The sequence below is a fragment of the Neovison vison genome, chromosome 8 (assembly GCF_020171115.1).
Source record: "Neovison vison isolate M4711 chromosome 8, ASM_NN_V1, whole genome shotgun sequence".
NCBI classification, from domain to species: Eukaryota; Metazoa; Chordata; class Mammalia; order Carnivora; family Mustelidae; genus Neogale; species Neogale vison.
The window spans coordinates 4,106,915-4,124,457 of record NC_058098.1 but is presented as its reverse complement, the minus strand read 5'-3'; the positions used below and the strand labels follow the sequence as shown (position 1 = coordinate 4,124,457).

Here is a 17,543-nt window from a genome sequence, read left to right as displayed (position 1 = left end):
GGCTCCCTGTAGCCAGCACTCCTCTCTTGTCCCTCTGCCAGCCTCCCCGCCCCCCCATCAGGGAGCTCTCATCTACTGAGGAGTGACTCCAACAGCCTCCCTACCCCTACATCTCCAGGCTTTTCGAAGGCATTTTCCCAAATACAGACTGATTGCCCCCTGTCTGGAATCCTTCAGTGGCTCACCACGGCCCTCTCAGTAAAATCCAAGCTCGGGGTGGAGGTTGAGGGAGTCTTGAGGGTCAAGCCTTCCCACGCACTCCCCCCACCCCATCCTGGGCACACACTTCCCTGCTGCCTAGCTACCTTGCTACCTCCGTGTACGTGCCACCTCCTCTAGGTAGCCCTCCCTGCTTCTCCTGGCCGAGCCCGTTAGTCACATGGTCACAGGCTCTACAAGGACAGGCCCATGTCCATCTTGTCCTGCTCTGTGTCCCTGGGCCCCCAAAACAAGGCCGGGCATACAGCATTAGTGTGCAGATATCTTCTCAGATTGTCCGCAGCGAGGGATGGGTAGTGGCTGGCCCCCAAGAATGGGTGATGGCAGTGGGGTCCCCTCTGCTTCCCCCTTCCCCGCCCTTTCAGACCTCGTCCCAGAAGAAAGCTGGCCCTCAGGAAACCTGAGTGGGGGGTGCCCCACCCCCGCCACTCCAGCCTCGGTCAGGTGGCAGACCCCCTACCCCCAGCCCTGGCCTGGACTGCAGACCTCACAGCCCATCGTGAAGGAATAGGCCACAGATGGCCCCCATTCACAGGCAGGTGCCAACACCCAGGACATGGGCACATTTTCTGAGAAGATGGCATCAGTCCCAGTTCACCTCAGATGACGAGAACATTCTGCCTTTTGAAAAGTGAAGAATGTCATCAGGGGGGTATGGGGAGATACTTTTGGGCAAAGGGGGGCCTCCTCTGGATCTCCTTCTGCCAGGAGCATACGCTGGGTTTTCTTCAACTTGTGCAAACCACCATCGGCAGCTGGGAAGGCCACACCCCACAGGGACTCAGGGCCATGGGGACAGCGCCTGCCAGGCCCCAAGGAGTCACAGAGGCTCAGGAACTGGCGGTCCCAGCCAAGGAGGCCTGGGCCTTTTCCAAGAGGTCCTAGGCGCCCACAGGGGGAGCACGAGCCCTTTCAGGGCCAGAAACCCTGGCCGCCCTCCTGTGCCCTACCTCAGACCCAGCACCACCCCTAGGACCTGCCCACTGGCCACCTGGCCCCAGCCTGAGCCCTACTTCGCCACATACCCAGCCCAACTGCCTCTCTCCTGCCAGTCACCCCCACATAAGGGACCGTCCTCTCTTATCTTTTATCTGCTACCTGACATCGGCTGTGTACCTGCCGGGCACCAGCATCCCGGGACGTGGGGGGTGCCAGCGGGCAGAGCAGAGCGGACCCCCCACTGTGCAGCCTGCATTCGGGCAGAAGAGGAAGCCCATATGCGGGTTCACTGTGCAATGCTGGGGGTCGTGGCCAGAAAACAGATCAGGATGGAGGGGGAGGGGGCAGCCGGAGCCCACATGGGTTGGGGGCAGGGTGCCGCCTCACTCGTCCTCGCTCTCTGTGGCGCTGAGCGGCATCCAGGAAGGCCTGGTGCCTTGGTTTCTGGTCGTCATGACGCTGGGCCACACATGCCTAGATTTTAACTCAACTTTTTATTTTAAAATAGTTTTAGATTTACAGAAGAGTTGCCAAGATAGTACAGTTGCCGTGTGCCCGGCACCCAGTTTCTGGTGTCGCGCTGCCGCGGTCATTCGCCGCAGTGCTGGGCCCGGACCGGTGCGTTACCAGCGGAACGCGTGCCGTGTGCTGCTCACGTAATCACTGGTTTCACCAAGTGCCTGTTTTCTGTTCCAGGATCTCAACCAGGACACATTACATGGAGTTGTCAGGTATCCTCTTGGCTGAGCGTCCCCGATTTCCCTTGACCATTTTGAGGAGTGCTGGTAGGTCCTCGGTGGAAGTCCTCGATATTTGGTTCGTTCTTGGATCAGGGTGATGCGCTCGGGATGATGGGCTTGGGGAGGGGGCTCACCAACACGATGAAGGTCTCCTCATCACATCCTGTCTGGGCCTGGGCTCTCCGGGGACTGTCGCTGGCGATGGGAACCTTGGCCCCCCACTTGTGTGCAGCGTTCCCCTCCGCCCAGGCTGCACACTGCGCTCTGGAAACAAGTCCCAGAGCGGTACCCAGACGGAGGGGATGGGTAGTTATGGCCCCACTTCTTAAGCGGGTCTTAGACGAATTTGTGAGGAGTGAGTTGGACAGTCAGGGAGTCAGGCCAAGGTCCCTAACAAGGAAATACAGAGTCAGGACGGCTAAGATCAAACAGCACTAACGTCCTGTTCTGCAACTTGGACGGGGACCGCACGGACATTCTGTTTTGCAGCCTTTGCAGAAATGACTTCTGTAAAACGCCCTAAAGTAAGACAATGAACCACAAAAGCAGCTGTCAATATCACAGGCAAGCGGCAGTTAAGACCCAAGCCCATTGACGTCAGCAAAAAAGAAAAAAGACCATCAGCATGTAGACATGAACCTAATAGGTAGACAGATACGTGACCAAAGCCCCGTTCGGCACAACTGGGCACACCCTGTTTAAGATAGTTCCGCAGAAGGGCTCGTAAAAACTCCTCAACTTAGAAACTCTGGGAACTGCCCACGCCAGCGCCTTCCCTCTCCAGGAGCTTTACACTCTCACTCCGTCAACTTTGCTCTGCTGCCCACCGCCCTCCCTCTGGTCTACCTCCGCAGTCTTCGAACCCGTGTGACCAAGAACGGCAGGCACTAAGGGGCACAAAACCCTGTAATACATTCTTCGGGATCCTCCACGCAGACCTCTGCCTCTTGCACACGTCTCTCCACTTGTTCAGTTGCTTACGAAAGTGCAGACTTGGGGGTCAGAATCCAGTGCTAGCTTGTTAGTCAGACGGTTCCACTCTGGGTCCCCAGGAGCACTCTTGGGCGCACCTGTGCCCCCTGCCATGGCCCCCATTTAGGCTTTGGAGCTCTTCCTTACCTTCTGCCACAACGCCGTGCTCCTCGCTCCTCGCCTCGGCCTAGGAATAAGCTCTTTTCACAAGAAGCCTGGATCCTTCTGTTGGATAGCGGCTTCGGGGACCACAGTCTGAGGGCGGGGCATGTGGGCTGCTGCTGCGGTCACACTGGCTCCAAGGCCTCCCAGGGCCCCGCGTGGAGCTCAGAGATCTGTCTGTGCTCGGGTGCCCACAATGCACACTGACCTACAGCTCTTCCTGCCATGTCGATCAGCCTCCAGGTTCAATAGCCTCGATCATCGGGACCCACGCAAGGGCAGAGGCTCTCTTTACATCCCAGCTACCCTGGGGCAGCAGGATGAAGTCCAGGTCAGGTGATGTGTGAAATCTTTTTGTCTTTCATTTCTTCTCATGAAGTCAAGGTAAAACCTGTGTAAGCTAACGTAGTCTTCCAGTGGCGCCTGGATTCCCCCGCAAAAGGATGCCAGGTAGTATCTGGAGACATCTTTGGTTGTTACCACAGGCAGAGGGTGGTTGCCGACCTCCGGGGGTAGAGGCCAGGGCACGCTGCCAGGTACCCCCAGCACGCAGGACAGCGGTCCAGCCCCAAACAGCAGCAGTGCCGAAGGTGGAGAAGCCCGGGCCCCAGATCCAGACGGGAAGGAGCCTGGGGGCCCCTGTTTAAATCTGCAGCCTGTCTTCTGGTTCCCCTCCACTCCTCCTCCTGCTCCGCCCAAGTGCGAGAGCAAGTGCACAGAACCCAGCACTTTCTAACACGCTACCTTGCTCTCCCACTGGAGGAAACGCCTCGTGGAAGGGAGTGTGCCCATGGGTAAACGGGTGGTGAGGAGGAGGCCAGGGCAGGCAGAAGCCACAAGCAGGAAGGTTGGTCTTGGCCAGGATAGTCCCGTTGTTTTCCGGAGACGGGGGAAAGGCTCCGGGCGAGAGCAGTGGGTGGCGCTTGGCATTACAACTGCCGGGGTGGGGCGCGCTCGGAAGCAGAGAGGGCTAGGGGTGCCTGGCCACAGAACTGGACCAGGAGGCCCATTATCTCCCCCACCCCACCCCCAACATGGTCTCCAAAGCCATGGACACGTGCTGTCTGGTAGCCAATGCCCCGTTCTTCCTTGTCCTCTCTCGGCCTCTCGGTGCCCTTGGCCTCGTCTCACTCGCCAGGCCCTTTTCTGCCTGGTGCCCTGCCTGCAGGGGCCACCCAGGCCTGGCTGGCAGAACTAGGACGACCCGCCCAGCACAAAGCCACTGCAGACCTGGCACCTTCCCGGCAGAGCCGGGCACCAGAGGCCCCTCGGTCCCCCTCCCCCTGCCTGTCGAGCCAGACCAGACCCTGCCGAGGTCCACAGACGAGCTCAGGGGTGTCCTCAAGCCCAGAGAATTCCGCACCCCCTCTGCATGAGGCTGCTATGATGGGACGGGTTCGCCAGCTTCGCAGGAGAATGTGTTTGGGAAACGCGTTTCTCTGACAGGAAGGAGGAAGCTTCCGCTTTGCAGCGGCTCTCGGTAGACTCGAGGACGCCGCCCGTCCCCGGGCGGGCTGTGCACTGTCACGAGGCCACTCCGTACCTGCGAGAGCCCCTCAGCTGCCTTTTTCATGTCCCAACGGTCCGAATCCTTCCGGATGGTCCGTCCATCCGTCCATCCAGCCGGCAACTCTGCGCCCTCACTGCCTGGGCTGTGCTGAGTGTGTGCGAAGGGCAGGCCCCGCTCTCCGGGGTTCCGGCCGCAGGGGAAGCCGGGCGTCCGGCCAGTACGTTCCCGGAGATGGTGAGCGCCATGCAGGAGAAGCGCGGCCTGTGATCAGAGCAGAGGACTGGCGGCGGGGGTCGGGGGAGCTCACCAGCTCGGCCGGGGCGGAGGCCCAGACCGGACCGCGCTTCCTGAGAAGCCCCGCGGGCAGCTACCGGGAACTCAGAGGAAACAGCAGAGACAAGGGAGCCATGGTCCCCGGCTGGCCTCTGGGATACGGGCGCAAGGCGAGCAGGGAGGGCTCTGTGGAGAGTGAACAAAAGGAAAGACATTTACCCTACTCAAGCTCACACATTTATTAGGTGCCGACTGCACACCATGGGAGAAGTCCAAGCTAGAGAACATTAATAACCCTCAGGGCGGCTCTGGCCCTTATCCCACGAGCTCAGGGACTAGAAGGGGTGGCAGCCAACGTTCCCAGCACAGGGACAGAGATGATGAGGGCCGCAGTGAGAGTGAGGAAGAGCCCCAGGAGAGGAAGAGCAGGCCCGGGGGCAGGCCTTCAGGCAGTTCTGGGCCAAACAGCATCCGGGGCTCTTGGGGGCAACGCAGGTGGGGAAGGCCAAGCTCAGGGGGCGGGTTGTGCACCAGGTAGTCCCTGGAGGCCTGAGGTTAGAAGGACAGTATGGTCAGTGGCCTCTGGCTACCACGTGGGGGGCTCACCGGTGGAGTGGGGGTCTCCGCAGGGCAGCGGACGACAAGGTCTTTCCCCTTGTCAGGTTCCCTGTGTACCGCCTCCGACGGCACAGCCTGAGGGTGCAGTGCTCCCCAGAGCCCTTCAGGAAAGCCTCCACCCAACCCTCTGAATCAGGCACAACAGGATTGGGGGGGGCCCTCCGGAAGAGCCCTTCATCATCACCCCGACACCAGGCTGTGCCTCACGCAACCCCTCCCTGATTTCATAACGTGGCCCAGGGTCTCCTGTCACCCCTCCCGGCCTGGTCCCTCATGGGGACCTAGGGTGGCCCCCGATGGACGGAGATGTCACAGGACACCAAAGGCCCCTCTTTGCACCCCCAGGGTCCATGCACATCTCCCGGGGCAGCCCGGGCAAACACGCATACAGAGACCTGCCTTCCGGCCCGTTCCCCTTCCCAGTTCAAAGGCTGCGCTGTCTCCTTTGAAGAAACGGCCTTTAAACATGGGTTCACCGGGGTCTTGGCAGCAGGCTCCGAGCACCATGGGCAAGAACTTCATCCCGGCTCCAGCCCAGCCTCACTAGCCGCCGGCCCCGGCAGTGCATCTTCCAATGGCTTCTCTCCGACGCCTCTGTCGCTGCCTCGATTTGACGCCCAGGATGCTGTTCCAGGCAGGGCCCCAGGAGAGGAGTCTGTGACCCCCTGCCTGACCCGAAACCCGGCCTCATTCTGAACAAAAGCTGCATATCATAAAGGAGCCGTCCACTCACTGCTAAAAGAAGCCAGAGGCTGGTCCTTCGTGGTGGGGGAAGACCACCAGCCGCCCTGAGCCCCCCGCCCACCCCTGGGGCCTCCTCCAGGGCCCACCGCCTCCGCGGCGCGGCCCCCGCATAGCTGGCTCTGGAGCTCCCAGGCCGACGGCACCGGCAGAGGAGCAGCATCCACAGGAGCCTGGACGTTCTGCCTGGAACATTCGCCGTGGCGTAGAGAAGAGAGAGAAAATGACGAAAGCAACCAGAGCCAGGGCCAGGCCTCCAGCCTTCTCCTTGGGGGGCAGAAGGCAGCAAAGCCCACAGCCCGGTGCCCCAGCCGAGCAGGGAGTGGGGAGACAAAGGCGGGCCGTGACCACCGAGGTCACCACATTCCACATTTATTATGCAGCAGTACAAAGTGTTTGCTCGGTGGATGTTCCGTTATTAATTCTTTGTAACAACAGATGGTCTGGAGTTTCCCTCTTTCACCTGATGTGGCTTGGCGGGCCGCGGGCACAGTAAATCCTCACTGCAGGTGGCTTTGGGGGTGGCTGCCACCGTGAAGTAATCAAGCCGTTGGACAGAAGCCGGCTGAACCCAGAGCGAGCTCTGCCAAGGTGTCTGTGGGGGCCGCCGTGCTGGGCCTGGGCTCAGAGCTCAAAAGGACCGCTCCCCACGGACATCTGCAAAGAGCGTGGCATTGAAGCCCTTTAAGAGCCAACGGGTTCTGGCCGAAGGTGAAGACCCGTCTCCTCCTCCTCAGACCTAGTTTCCGTGAATCCGTGTGTTTAGCAAACCTCTCCTCCAGGGAGCAAAGGGTAAAGTCCCACTGACAAGAGGCTGAAGCACAGAGAGTCAAATCAAGGAGGTGGCGTGAGCCCAGCTTGGCGTGGCCAGCGCTTCAAAGGGACACTGCCACCGAGGTGCCAGGGACACCTGAGAGTAGACATGCCTGGACAGAAAGGAAGAGGAAAAGGGGAGGGGTGGACAGGGCACACACGGGCAGACACACGTGCGCAAACGCCACAACCACCCAAGGTCCCATGCGGTTGGCTCTTGCACTTGATCTCTTTCTCCCGACGGCCAGAACAGCCGTCAAGGGCAACTAGTCCTTATGGACAACCTGTGGACTGTTGTCTGGTGTTGATATCAGAGAGAAGGAGTGATGGTTTTGGAAATGTGGCCCCTTTTCTGATGAGACAGAATGGGCTGTTAATGAAATCAGCCGGGAGTCACAATCTCCAAGGCCTTCTTGGGTGATCTCGGACAGATGACCCGCCCACAGCTGACTCCAGAGCCTCAAGCAGAGCACGCGGAGGCAAGGTCACAGAAACCTTCTCCGAAATCTTTCTGGTTGGCCAGAGGAAGGAGACAGAACTATGGCAGGCCTGCTGATCTTGCAGAGCAGAGGCAGAGGCTGGGGACCCCAAGAAGAGATGGGGCAGTTGAATTCCTGGCATCGTTGACCATTGAACCATTGCACCGAGGGAAACCCATCACCCTGCGCCCCAGCTGTCATTCCAGACAAGGAAACCCATGCAGGTGCCATCACTTACCCAAGACCACATGGCCAGGTCCAGAGCAGCTCCAAGAGGTGCCCCAGGCCACGGGGATCAAGGAACTGGGGACCAGGGGACCCCACGGGCTCTCCTGAGGAAGGGGGCATAGAGAGCACCGGCGACAGCGTTACTGCAGCTGCGCCATCTAGTGGTGAGGGACTGGGGCACTTTGTGCCTCTGTCCGAGCCCCCAGGAACATCCATCACCCAAAGAGAGGAAGAGGAAGCGCAGGGCTCCAAGCGAACCTGGGGCTGTCCAGAAGACCTCTTTGTGGTGTACCCACAGTGAGCAGTGCCCACCCACACACCCCACCAGGTTGACTGTTTTCATCAGGGCCGTGAGGAGCGGCTTCAGGCACTGACCTCTCAAGGCTCGCTGTCCTCACCTATCAGAAAGTTCAAAGGGGAAGACTCAGGACACCGCATCGGTAAGTCCTACTGCTCCCTCCAGAAGTGCAGGTGTGAGGGAAGGCACTGCGGGGTGTCAGGGGTCTGCCCTCGGCCCGGCCATGCTCGGCTGGTCTTCTGAACAGTCACATCCCACCAAGGTCAGCTCTCCAAGGCCACCCCATCCTGAAGACATAACTGCTCCAGGCTGGAAGGAACAAGCTCTGACCACAGGCGAATGAACATTCCAGAAGTCCCAGAGACCCTCCTCTACACTGTCAAGAAAGAGGTCTCAGAGGGAAAGCATCCTTCCCGAAGATGGGACCACCTCAGGAAGCAGACCCGCTCAGCCCACCCGGCTCGCACCCATCAAATCAGGGTGACCTTTGACCTTTAGCACATCCAGAGGCAAGAGCATCTCACACATACTCATCATCACCACTAACGGGTCCCACCAGGCCTCCTCTGGACCCCTCCTCTCCCAGCCGCTCCTCCTGCCTCTGGCAAGCCCCCTTCCTCATGGTAGCAGCGAGGGCACTAGAGGATGTGGGTTCAGACCATGGCTTAGACCCCTCAGGGCTTCCATGGCCCTAGTCCAGCCCCGCTCCCCTCCCTCTCACTCCTGCAGCCAGGATGGCCTCCCTTTGTCCCTAGAGCCCATGGCCAGCTTTTCCCACGCCAGGCCCTTCCCCCAGCTTGCGACAAGTCCACGCTCCTGACTCAGGCCAAGCATCACCTCAGGCTCCTCCCCAGAGCCTGGCCCACACCCCGATCTCCAAGCCACATTCAAAGACAGAGGTCTGGAAGGCGGGTTCTGGAGTCCCAATCCCAACTCCACCGCCGTCCCACTGTCCAGCTGCACGGCCTTGCACAGGTGACCCACCTCCAGGATCCAGACGCGCCCTGGCCTCCCCAAGACCCATACAGTTTCCCTGTAAAGTCGCTGTGAATATTAAATGAAAGAATGCATTTCTTTCCCTCATGCCTTGGATATGGGGGGCACCATGAGACATCCAATAAAGGAGCAAACCAACCAGGAGGAAGAGCTTCTCCAAGTTTCAGGCTGATCGTGTGTAAACAGCCAACCCTACCGAGTGTCTCTCCCACATTGGACACGGTTCTTCCAAGGAGGAGGGGTCTCCCAAGCCCTCACACAGGCGGCCCTGAGGGCCCAGCTGCGTCACTGGGGCAGTGGGTTCTCCCCAGGGGCCTGGACAAGCAAGGGGCTCTGCACAGCCACAGGCATCAATTCGAGGGGTGCCTGCTCCCAGGCAAGGGCCCCAAGAGCCCCCTGAGCAGACCCCTCCAGCCCTCCTGCCTTCCTCCCCCAGGCTGAGAAGCCACCTCCAGGATCCAGACCCGCCCTGGCCTTCCCAAGCCCCAATCTGCGGCTGAGAGGCCCAGAGTAGTACGGAGGTTGGTATCGCCACAGAAACTGCCCTAAAACCACGCTGTGCTTCTATTCAGGTTACTAGGGGGCCACAGGGAGGGAAACGGGCAGCCAAGCGGCCTCCAGGGACCTGGCAAAGGCCCTCGCAAAAGCTCGTTGGCCCCGTCCTTCGTTCCCCCTTCCCAGGCCAGGCCACTCGGTGCTCTTCCATGAGCCCAGGTCTCCCAAGACCAATGTCACAGCAAAGTCAAGGAGGCCCCAGCCAGCAATTCGGTGGCTAATTCTGACAGCCCGCGCCCCTTCTGAGATAATAATAGGTCCACTTCACTGCACAGAGAGCAAGTGCAAATGCCTGCAGAGGCCAGGCCCTGCTCCGAGGTGAGTGACGGGGCCAGGTGGCGGCGGGTGTGGTGGCCGTCTGCAGCTCGCCGACAGGGGGCAGCCCCCCCTCGGCGACGGCTGCCTGCGGACAGGGCCCGGGCAGCTAGAGGCTCCAGAGCGTGGGCCAGGAGAAGTCCACTCTCCAAAAGTTCTGGTAATATCTCCTAAAATCTAAACACTGGCCGCTATCATAACTTAGACTTAAAAAAGCGAATCTGTGCGGTTGAAACGCAACCTGTTTCTGGGTGGGGTCGCCCTGGAGGGCAGCCGCCAGCCCCACTGCATGATGGTGGCTTCCCCCAGACGGGTTTCTGCCGGCAAGAACAGCGGCCACCGTTTCGGGATTTGTTGCTCAGCGGCCGATGCTGCTGGTCTCATTTAATCCTCCTGGACGCCAGGTCCCCTTCCTCGTAAGTCGGAAAACCAACTCGGCGGATAAATAAGTCGCCTCGAGGGTGCGGGGCAGACAGAAGATGCTGAGGTTGGCGCTCCGCTCTGCTAGACGCCAAGCCCGGGGACCTTAACCCAAAGGCTTATCCCGCGGCCTGTTCCCGTGAGCAAGGGGGCTCAACCCTGCCGACCTCTCCACTCTAGACTCGTCCTTGGCGTTGCCACACATTTCCATCTGCCCCGGCCCCCACCCGCCGGTGCCCACCGCTTACTCGGATGACCCTCCCGCGACCTCTTCACTGAACTTCACACGCTGGGCCTCTTTCCAGGCACTAATCCTCCCCAGCTCTCCTGACCATATCTAGCCATGGCAGTGCAGTGTCCTCCAAATCCCCCTGCCCCTCTATCCTGCTGCCAACTGAGCTTCCATTTGGCCTGTGACATTTAAAAATATCTGTCCAGCCTTGGCATATAGAACCCAATACCCCCAGCTGTTGAAATACCACTGCCTCATTCGGCCCGCACATGCTTCCAGTAAAAGCGTAAGTTGACCCAGAACACTGGGCCACCCGAACCCTCTATCCCAATCACGCCAATCTTAATTTGGCTCCTTCGTCAAGTGTGCCGTCTACTTGAGCCCATTCCTGCCCCTACAAGGAGAAGACAGGCACGGCCCTGGGGGGCTCTGAGCGGCAGGGCAGGGTGTGGGCCACCTGTGTGCCCGTGACGGGGAGCACATGCCTGGAGCGTGGTGTGATGTCCGCCACAGCTGTCCCTCCCCTCTCCCCGTCTTCCGACCCCACTGGGCCCCACAACCCTGCTATTAATACAGCGCCAAGAGGCCCAGCAGCTGGCCACGGCAAAATCCTTCCCCACGGACAGTGACAACTGACCTCACGCTGATCTGGGCTCTGTACCCTGCAAATGTGCATTCTTCTAGAAGGAGCATAGCTGAAATCCGCCTGGCCGCTGAAAATGTCTCTATGTTGTTTTGGGAATGAGGAAAACCTCCCGCGATCCATCTGGCAGCTTTTAAGAAGGGACCCAGAAGATGGGCAGTGGCTTGGGGAGACTTCTAAGGCTCCCAGGGGTTAGGGACTACTCCCCCGGCGAGGGTGGCCCACACCTGCGCGGTGACTAAGTGTCTCACGGGACAAGAAGGCAAGGGCAGAGTCAGTTACCTGACTCGCTCTCCTTGTGGGGAAGAGGGGGACTTCAACGGACCCCCCAAAAGACCCCAGAAAGAGCGGCTTAAAGTGGTATGACTTCTGGGACATACCTTAAAAAAAGACACCCGAAGAGGGAGCAAGCGCTAATGGGCTACATGGCTGTGTCGGGGCCCCAGGGTCTCATCTCCACCGCAGTGTGCCAGGAAACTTCCAGAACGACAAGTTTAAACTTACATATGTGAAAAAAGATCCAACAAAAATTCAACAAAATTGGAATTCAGTATTCAAAATACTCATAATATACACGTGAAAAAAAAATCAACCAATGACTAAGAACCTAGCATATGCGAGGAACCCTTCTGGGCACTTCTCGATTTGTACAAAAGACAGACAGGTGGGCGTCTGGACAGCAACAGCCCAGCTTGGAAACCACTCCTTTGGCCACAGCACGACGGGTCCCTTCCCCAAATGCCCGGATTTGTTTCAACTGTCCCACTCCACTGGCCCACGGAGACAGCCTCAACATATACTTTTTTAAATTTAGTATTTAAAAATATACAACGAGCCAACCCAAGTAAGACACAGACGGTCACTTCAAGTGCTAGAATGCCTTTCTCCCCTGCCCTCACCCACCTTCTCCGCCAGAGTAACAGAGTAACAAAACTCTAATTTATCAGGTGCTTTCTGTGAACATGTTCCTTCTATTCTGCATATATTGGCTTCGTTTTGTCGGCTTCTGACCTGTATGAGGAGCATATCCTACCACACTTCTGAAGGTGTATTTTTAGGTACGGGCTCTTTTCTGGCATTTTCTGGCATCCAATCAAGAATCAAGCACATAATGGGAGAAAGACCCACCTCCCCCCACCCCAATCCCTAGAAAAAACCCGCATGAGAAGAGAGTCCTCTGCTCACGGGGGAGTGGGCGGGCCACGCAAGATGTGCCAGCAGGAAGTAGAAGGTGGCCGAGCTCACGCTCCTGTTGTCTGGGACAGAGCTCTGCCGGGGGCCAAGGGCACGGGTTAAAGCCTCACCGATAAGCCTGTTTCTTGGCTGCGTCTGCAAACAAAAACATGTGAAGTGACGGCAAATGTCATGGTAAAGGCAGATCGAGACAACTACATCTGTCGATTTATTATTAGAAGGCAAATGTCATGGAAAGAAAATATCCCCCAAGTAATTTAGTCCTGTGCAAACTCACCAGGCTTCAGGTGGTTGGAACCAGAATCCTTCCCAGCACTCCTCAGCTACGAGTTGCCTCACTAGACCCCAGGGTCAAAATCGAATGTGTCCCCCTTGATGGTAAGTATCTGTTGGTTAGGGAGACGAGAATACGCTACACAGCCCGGGAAGACCACCTGTCAGGACATCTTTTCTAGGGTCCAGACGAGTACTTTCCTGGGGGGGGTGAACAGACATAGCCCCTCATGTCTGTTGGGGGGAGGACAGCGCTGCCCCCAACCAAGATGGCGCCCAAGGGGCCAAGGGCCAACATTGTCCATTTTAAGAGCTATGCACTTATTTTCTTGTGTATTTAAAAAATTCTTAGCCAGAAGCCAAGTAACAATAGTATAATTTTCTTTCAAACTAAATTCATTTACATAAATACAGCAAGTTGATTTAAAGAAAACCACTAAGTACCACCATAGTGTGGGAATATGGCAAAAATCATCTAGTTAGTATGGAAATAACTTAAGTCTGAGCAAAAATCTCAATTCTGCTGGAAAGGGTGCACTGGCCCCACAGCTTGGTGTGCAAGAGAAGGGGAGGAGCCCTGCATCCTCGCCACTGACGCGGAGGGAAGTCCCCAACAGCCAGTGGTCATGCACCTCGACTCTCTAGTCAGGAACCCCTAGGAAGGGCTCAGAAAAAGTTCGTCTTCTCTTTTTCCCAAGTTTCCTCAGTTTCTTTTCTTCAAGCTTCCGCAGTGGCTCCGGAAGCACAGGTGGGCACATCCCCCTCTCAGCAGGCAGCTCGCCCAATTGAAGCAGGCTCCTGGGGCGGACCCTTCTCTCTTCAGACAGAAGTCTATTCTAAAACTGGTCAGAGATGGGAAGCTGCTCTTTTAAAGATGCTAAAAATAACAGCCGTGTTAATCATCTTATTTCACTAATTTTCTTTATAAACTCAATTCCAGTGTTACATATTAGTAAGTTCCTGTTACTGTCAAGGAAGAGCTCCGACGCCCATACACCCCGGTCTGCAAGAAAGCCCTACTTTACCCCTACCATCCCAGAATGCCCTCCAGTTAACGCGGCCTTTCACACTCAAAAACATCCCAGCTGGGTGACGAATCATACAGTGACCCTGGCTATACACCGGCACTAACCCGTCCATGTCTGCAAGGAGCAGGGCGGGGAGGAGCCCCGGCCGGCAACTCGGTCCCCAGTCTCAAAGGCTCGAGAGCATTCTTTCGATTGTGGCCACTCCCAACTTAAAACGTCTAGATGGGGGATTAGGAGAGGGGGTCTAACGTGCCGGTTCGGAGTGATCAGAAGATCGGACCACCGCTCAGAGTTCTCCAGGAGGCACCAGCAAGAGCCGGTCGCCAGTGCTGTGTCTCCAAAGGCTCAGTGCTCTTCATGAGAACTTGAAGAAATAGTGCAGAGCCCGTCCGCCTGCCTCTGGTCTAATTTCTCTCAGCGAAGTCTCCCCCCTCCCCCCTTTGTGGCAAGTCTCAGAAATGTATCTCACTAAAGTTGAACGTTTCTTGCTGACTGGTCAGAGCCAAGGTCATGCCCCTCAGGGAAACAGCGCTGGGGCCTGACTCCCAACTCGCAGGGGTCCAGACACACCACTGGCGCCCTGCGCTCTTGGCCGGAGCAACCAGGCAGTGTGAGAAGGTGGGACACACATTGCCTGGGGGACAGACCGGTAGCCCTGTACTGAAGGGCAATTGAGTCAAAGCGCTGTGTCTCCCTGTGACCTCACTCAAGACTGACCCCGGACAAACCCTTCTAAATGCATACCAGAAGTGTGTGCCAGGACAGGGGACCAAGCAGAAACAGCCAGAAGGTACACTGGTAGGGAAAAGACTACGGACAGTCTTCTGCTGGGGCCACAGATGATGGGGTGACAATTGAAAAGAACAAAGGAGATCTTAGGTGAACCAACACATAAGAGTCTTCAAGATAATGCTGCCAGGTAACAAGGTTGCAAAGTGACACAACACTACCCGTGTTTTTAAAAAAAAGACGATTTTTGGGGGGCACATGCGTGGCTCTGTCGGTTAAACATCAGACCCTTGATCTCAGTTCAGGTCTTGATCTCAGGGCATGGATTCAAGCCCCGCATTGAGCTCCACCCTGGACATGGAGCTCAGAAGGAAGGAAGAGGTTTTTCTATGAAAACGGGTCATTCTGTGTGAAGTTGGTAGCCTCAGACTTTGAGAGGTGGGCTATGGAGACTGTGGCTGTTGGAGGGCCATTAAAGCAGACTTTTTCTTTTTCTTTTATTTTTTTTTACTGGCTTTTCATGTAATGTATCCAATTCACGGATGCCACACATAATTAAACGCTGCATTTTTTTTTTTTTTTTAAAGTAAAGATCGAAGCTGCTGAGTCATCACAGGTTTCAGAGAGCAGGCATCTTAAACAAGGGTCTTGAGAAAAATGGGTTTGCCTTTCTTATACCTAATCTCCATGTCCTGGGGACCAGTTTTAAACAATAACCAGCACTTTGGGTCTTGGCTGGATTTTTGAATAATCGGTAGAAAAAGAGTGTCACCAGATGCTCTTAGCTTTAACCTCGCCCAGGTCCCTCCTGGCTGCCGTGGGACCCTGCCAGGTCTGAGGGCATGGTATAGTTCTATTTTCAGCTTCCAAACCACCTCCAGCCAGTTCTTGATTTGCTCCTTCTTTACTAAGGAGCCGGCAGAATGTCAGTTCTACAGTGATGAAGAAAAGAACGTGAAGCTGTGAGCTGCCCATTCGGACGTTGACAAAAAATAGATCTGATACCCGGCGGGCCGACGTCTGAGCCCTCAGTGCACATTCCGTCTCTCCATGAAGACACGCGTTCGCTGTGGGGTGAAGGGACTCAAGTAGGATCGGAATTTCCTGTCCCCGAGGATTTTTGCCCCAAACCAACAGACCTCCCCGTCTTGGAGCCCCAGGCTCCTCCGCTGAACCCAGAGGGGCGAGGACTCCATCTCCAGTGCCTTCAGTCCACAACGACTTTGGCTGGAAACTCAGCTTGGGGAGCCTTTCCTGGAAAGCTGCCACCAGAACCCTCCACTGGGCCACAGGCCCCCTCCCCCCACCCTTCTGCCTTCTCCCGGGTCGTGCAAGGAGCGTCTAACTCAGCGAGTCAGCAACAGAAGTCACCCCCTCCCTCAACCTGGCAGAAGTCAAGGTCTGCCCGCTGCCCGTGTGCCCTCTCCACCCCCAGCCTTTCTGCAGCTCAGTGAAAGCAAAGGACCTCCCTCCTTCACACGGCCCATTCCCCGAGTCCATGCTGCCACCAAGCCCTGCTCCTCGACAGCCCAGATGCCTCCCAAGGCCATCCTCACTGCCACCAGTGTCATGGATTTCTAGAACTACCTGCCCAAGACCCAACTACTCCCATCATCTCTGACTTCCCTTCAAATTCTACCCCCTTGCCCATGGCCAGAGGGATTTGTTCAACAGCTCGATGGTGGCACCTGCCAGTCCCCAGGACAACGGCTCCCCACTGTCCTGAGGGCGTTCAAGACACAAGGTTGCATTTTGTCCCCACAGAGGCCCTACAGAGCAGCCCTGGGCCAGCCCACGGACTCCCTTCACTCTGTACCCCAGACTCTGCTGACCTTCTGCCAGTTCCACTAATGCAATCAGTCCGTTCCAGCAGAGGGCCCGGGGCCCGCTCCTCCTGCGCTGGGGACTGCGCCACCCCCACTACCCGCCACACGCCTATCCTTTAGTTCACAGCTCAAGTGTGCACGTACCACTGTCCAAGGGAAGTAGTCCCTGACATGTCTAAATCGAGGGCAGCTTCCTCTGCTGGATGCTCAGAAAAAAGGTTCTTTTCTAGTGCCCTTAGCTTGGATGGTAATGAGACTCTCCTTAATGTGATGACTCCTTATTTCCAGAGCCCCTACAGAATGCACTGAGTGGAGAGACGGGGTCGGATTTAGCTCCCCAACGTACTCCTGGTGCCTAGTACAGTGCGTGGCCCACAGCAGGAGCTCAGTGTACTTCTGTACACCAAACCATGGCTTCTAAGATCTTCATCAAGAAGCCACTAAGAGAGAACTGGCAATTTATATAGCCAAAACCCATCGCTATCACTGCTGTCACCGTTATCTCCACCTACATCATTACCATCATCACCACCATTACCACCGTCATCACTAGCACATCACCAGCATCATCACCAACATCATCACCATCATCACCACCACCACCGTCATCACTACCACCGTCATCACCATCACCACCATCATCACCAACATCATCACCATCACCATCACCATCATCACCACCACCACCATCATCACCACGACCATCACCATCACCATCACCACCGTCATCACCACCACCACCACCGTCCTCACCATCACCATCATCACCACCACCACCATCATCACCACGACCATCACCATCACCACCGTCATCACCACCACCACCACCGTCCTCACCATCACCGTCATCACCACCACCATCATCACCATCATCACCATCATCACCACCACCATCATCATCACCACCATCATCACCACCATCATCATCACCACCATCACCATCATCACCATCACCACCATCACCATCATCATCACCACCATCATCATCACCATCACCACCATCACCATCATCACCATCACCATCATCACCATCATCACCATCACCATCACCATCACTGACAGCTACCGTCAGTCAAACGACCAGTTCAGAGTTTGCCTGTTCTAGATCCTTGCTAGGCACTTTCTATTTCTTACGTCATTTGATCTTTTCCATAACCCTGAAAGGCAGAGTTTTTTGGACCCTAGATAGAGCTTTTTTTGCACTGGAGGAGACAGAAATCCAGACAGGTAATGCCACTGCAGCCATGAAACAGAGGGATGCAAGACGCACACCCAGGCCCATCTGGTCCCACTCGGGCTTCTCACCTCTCACCCTTCTCAGGCTCACTGTTGAGTCCGTC

General features: G+C 56.7%; 1 long non-coding RNA gene across 1 annotated transcript in view; it reads right to left on the bottom strand.

The window, feature by feature from the left end:
* Positions 1-1,683: 1,683 nt before the first annotated feature.
* LOC122915934 overlaps positions 1,684-17,543 on the bottom strand; it is a 34,848-nt gene continuing 18,988 nt past the window's right edge. Inside the window, exon 3 of the long non-coding RNA XR_006386107.1 lies at positions 1,684-5,001. This is a non-coding gene — a long non-coding RNA (uncharacterized LOC122915934). The remainder of the gene's footprint in view (positions 5,002-17,543) is intronic.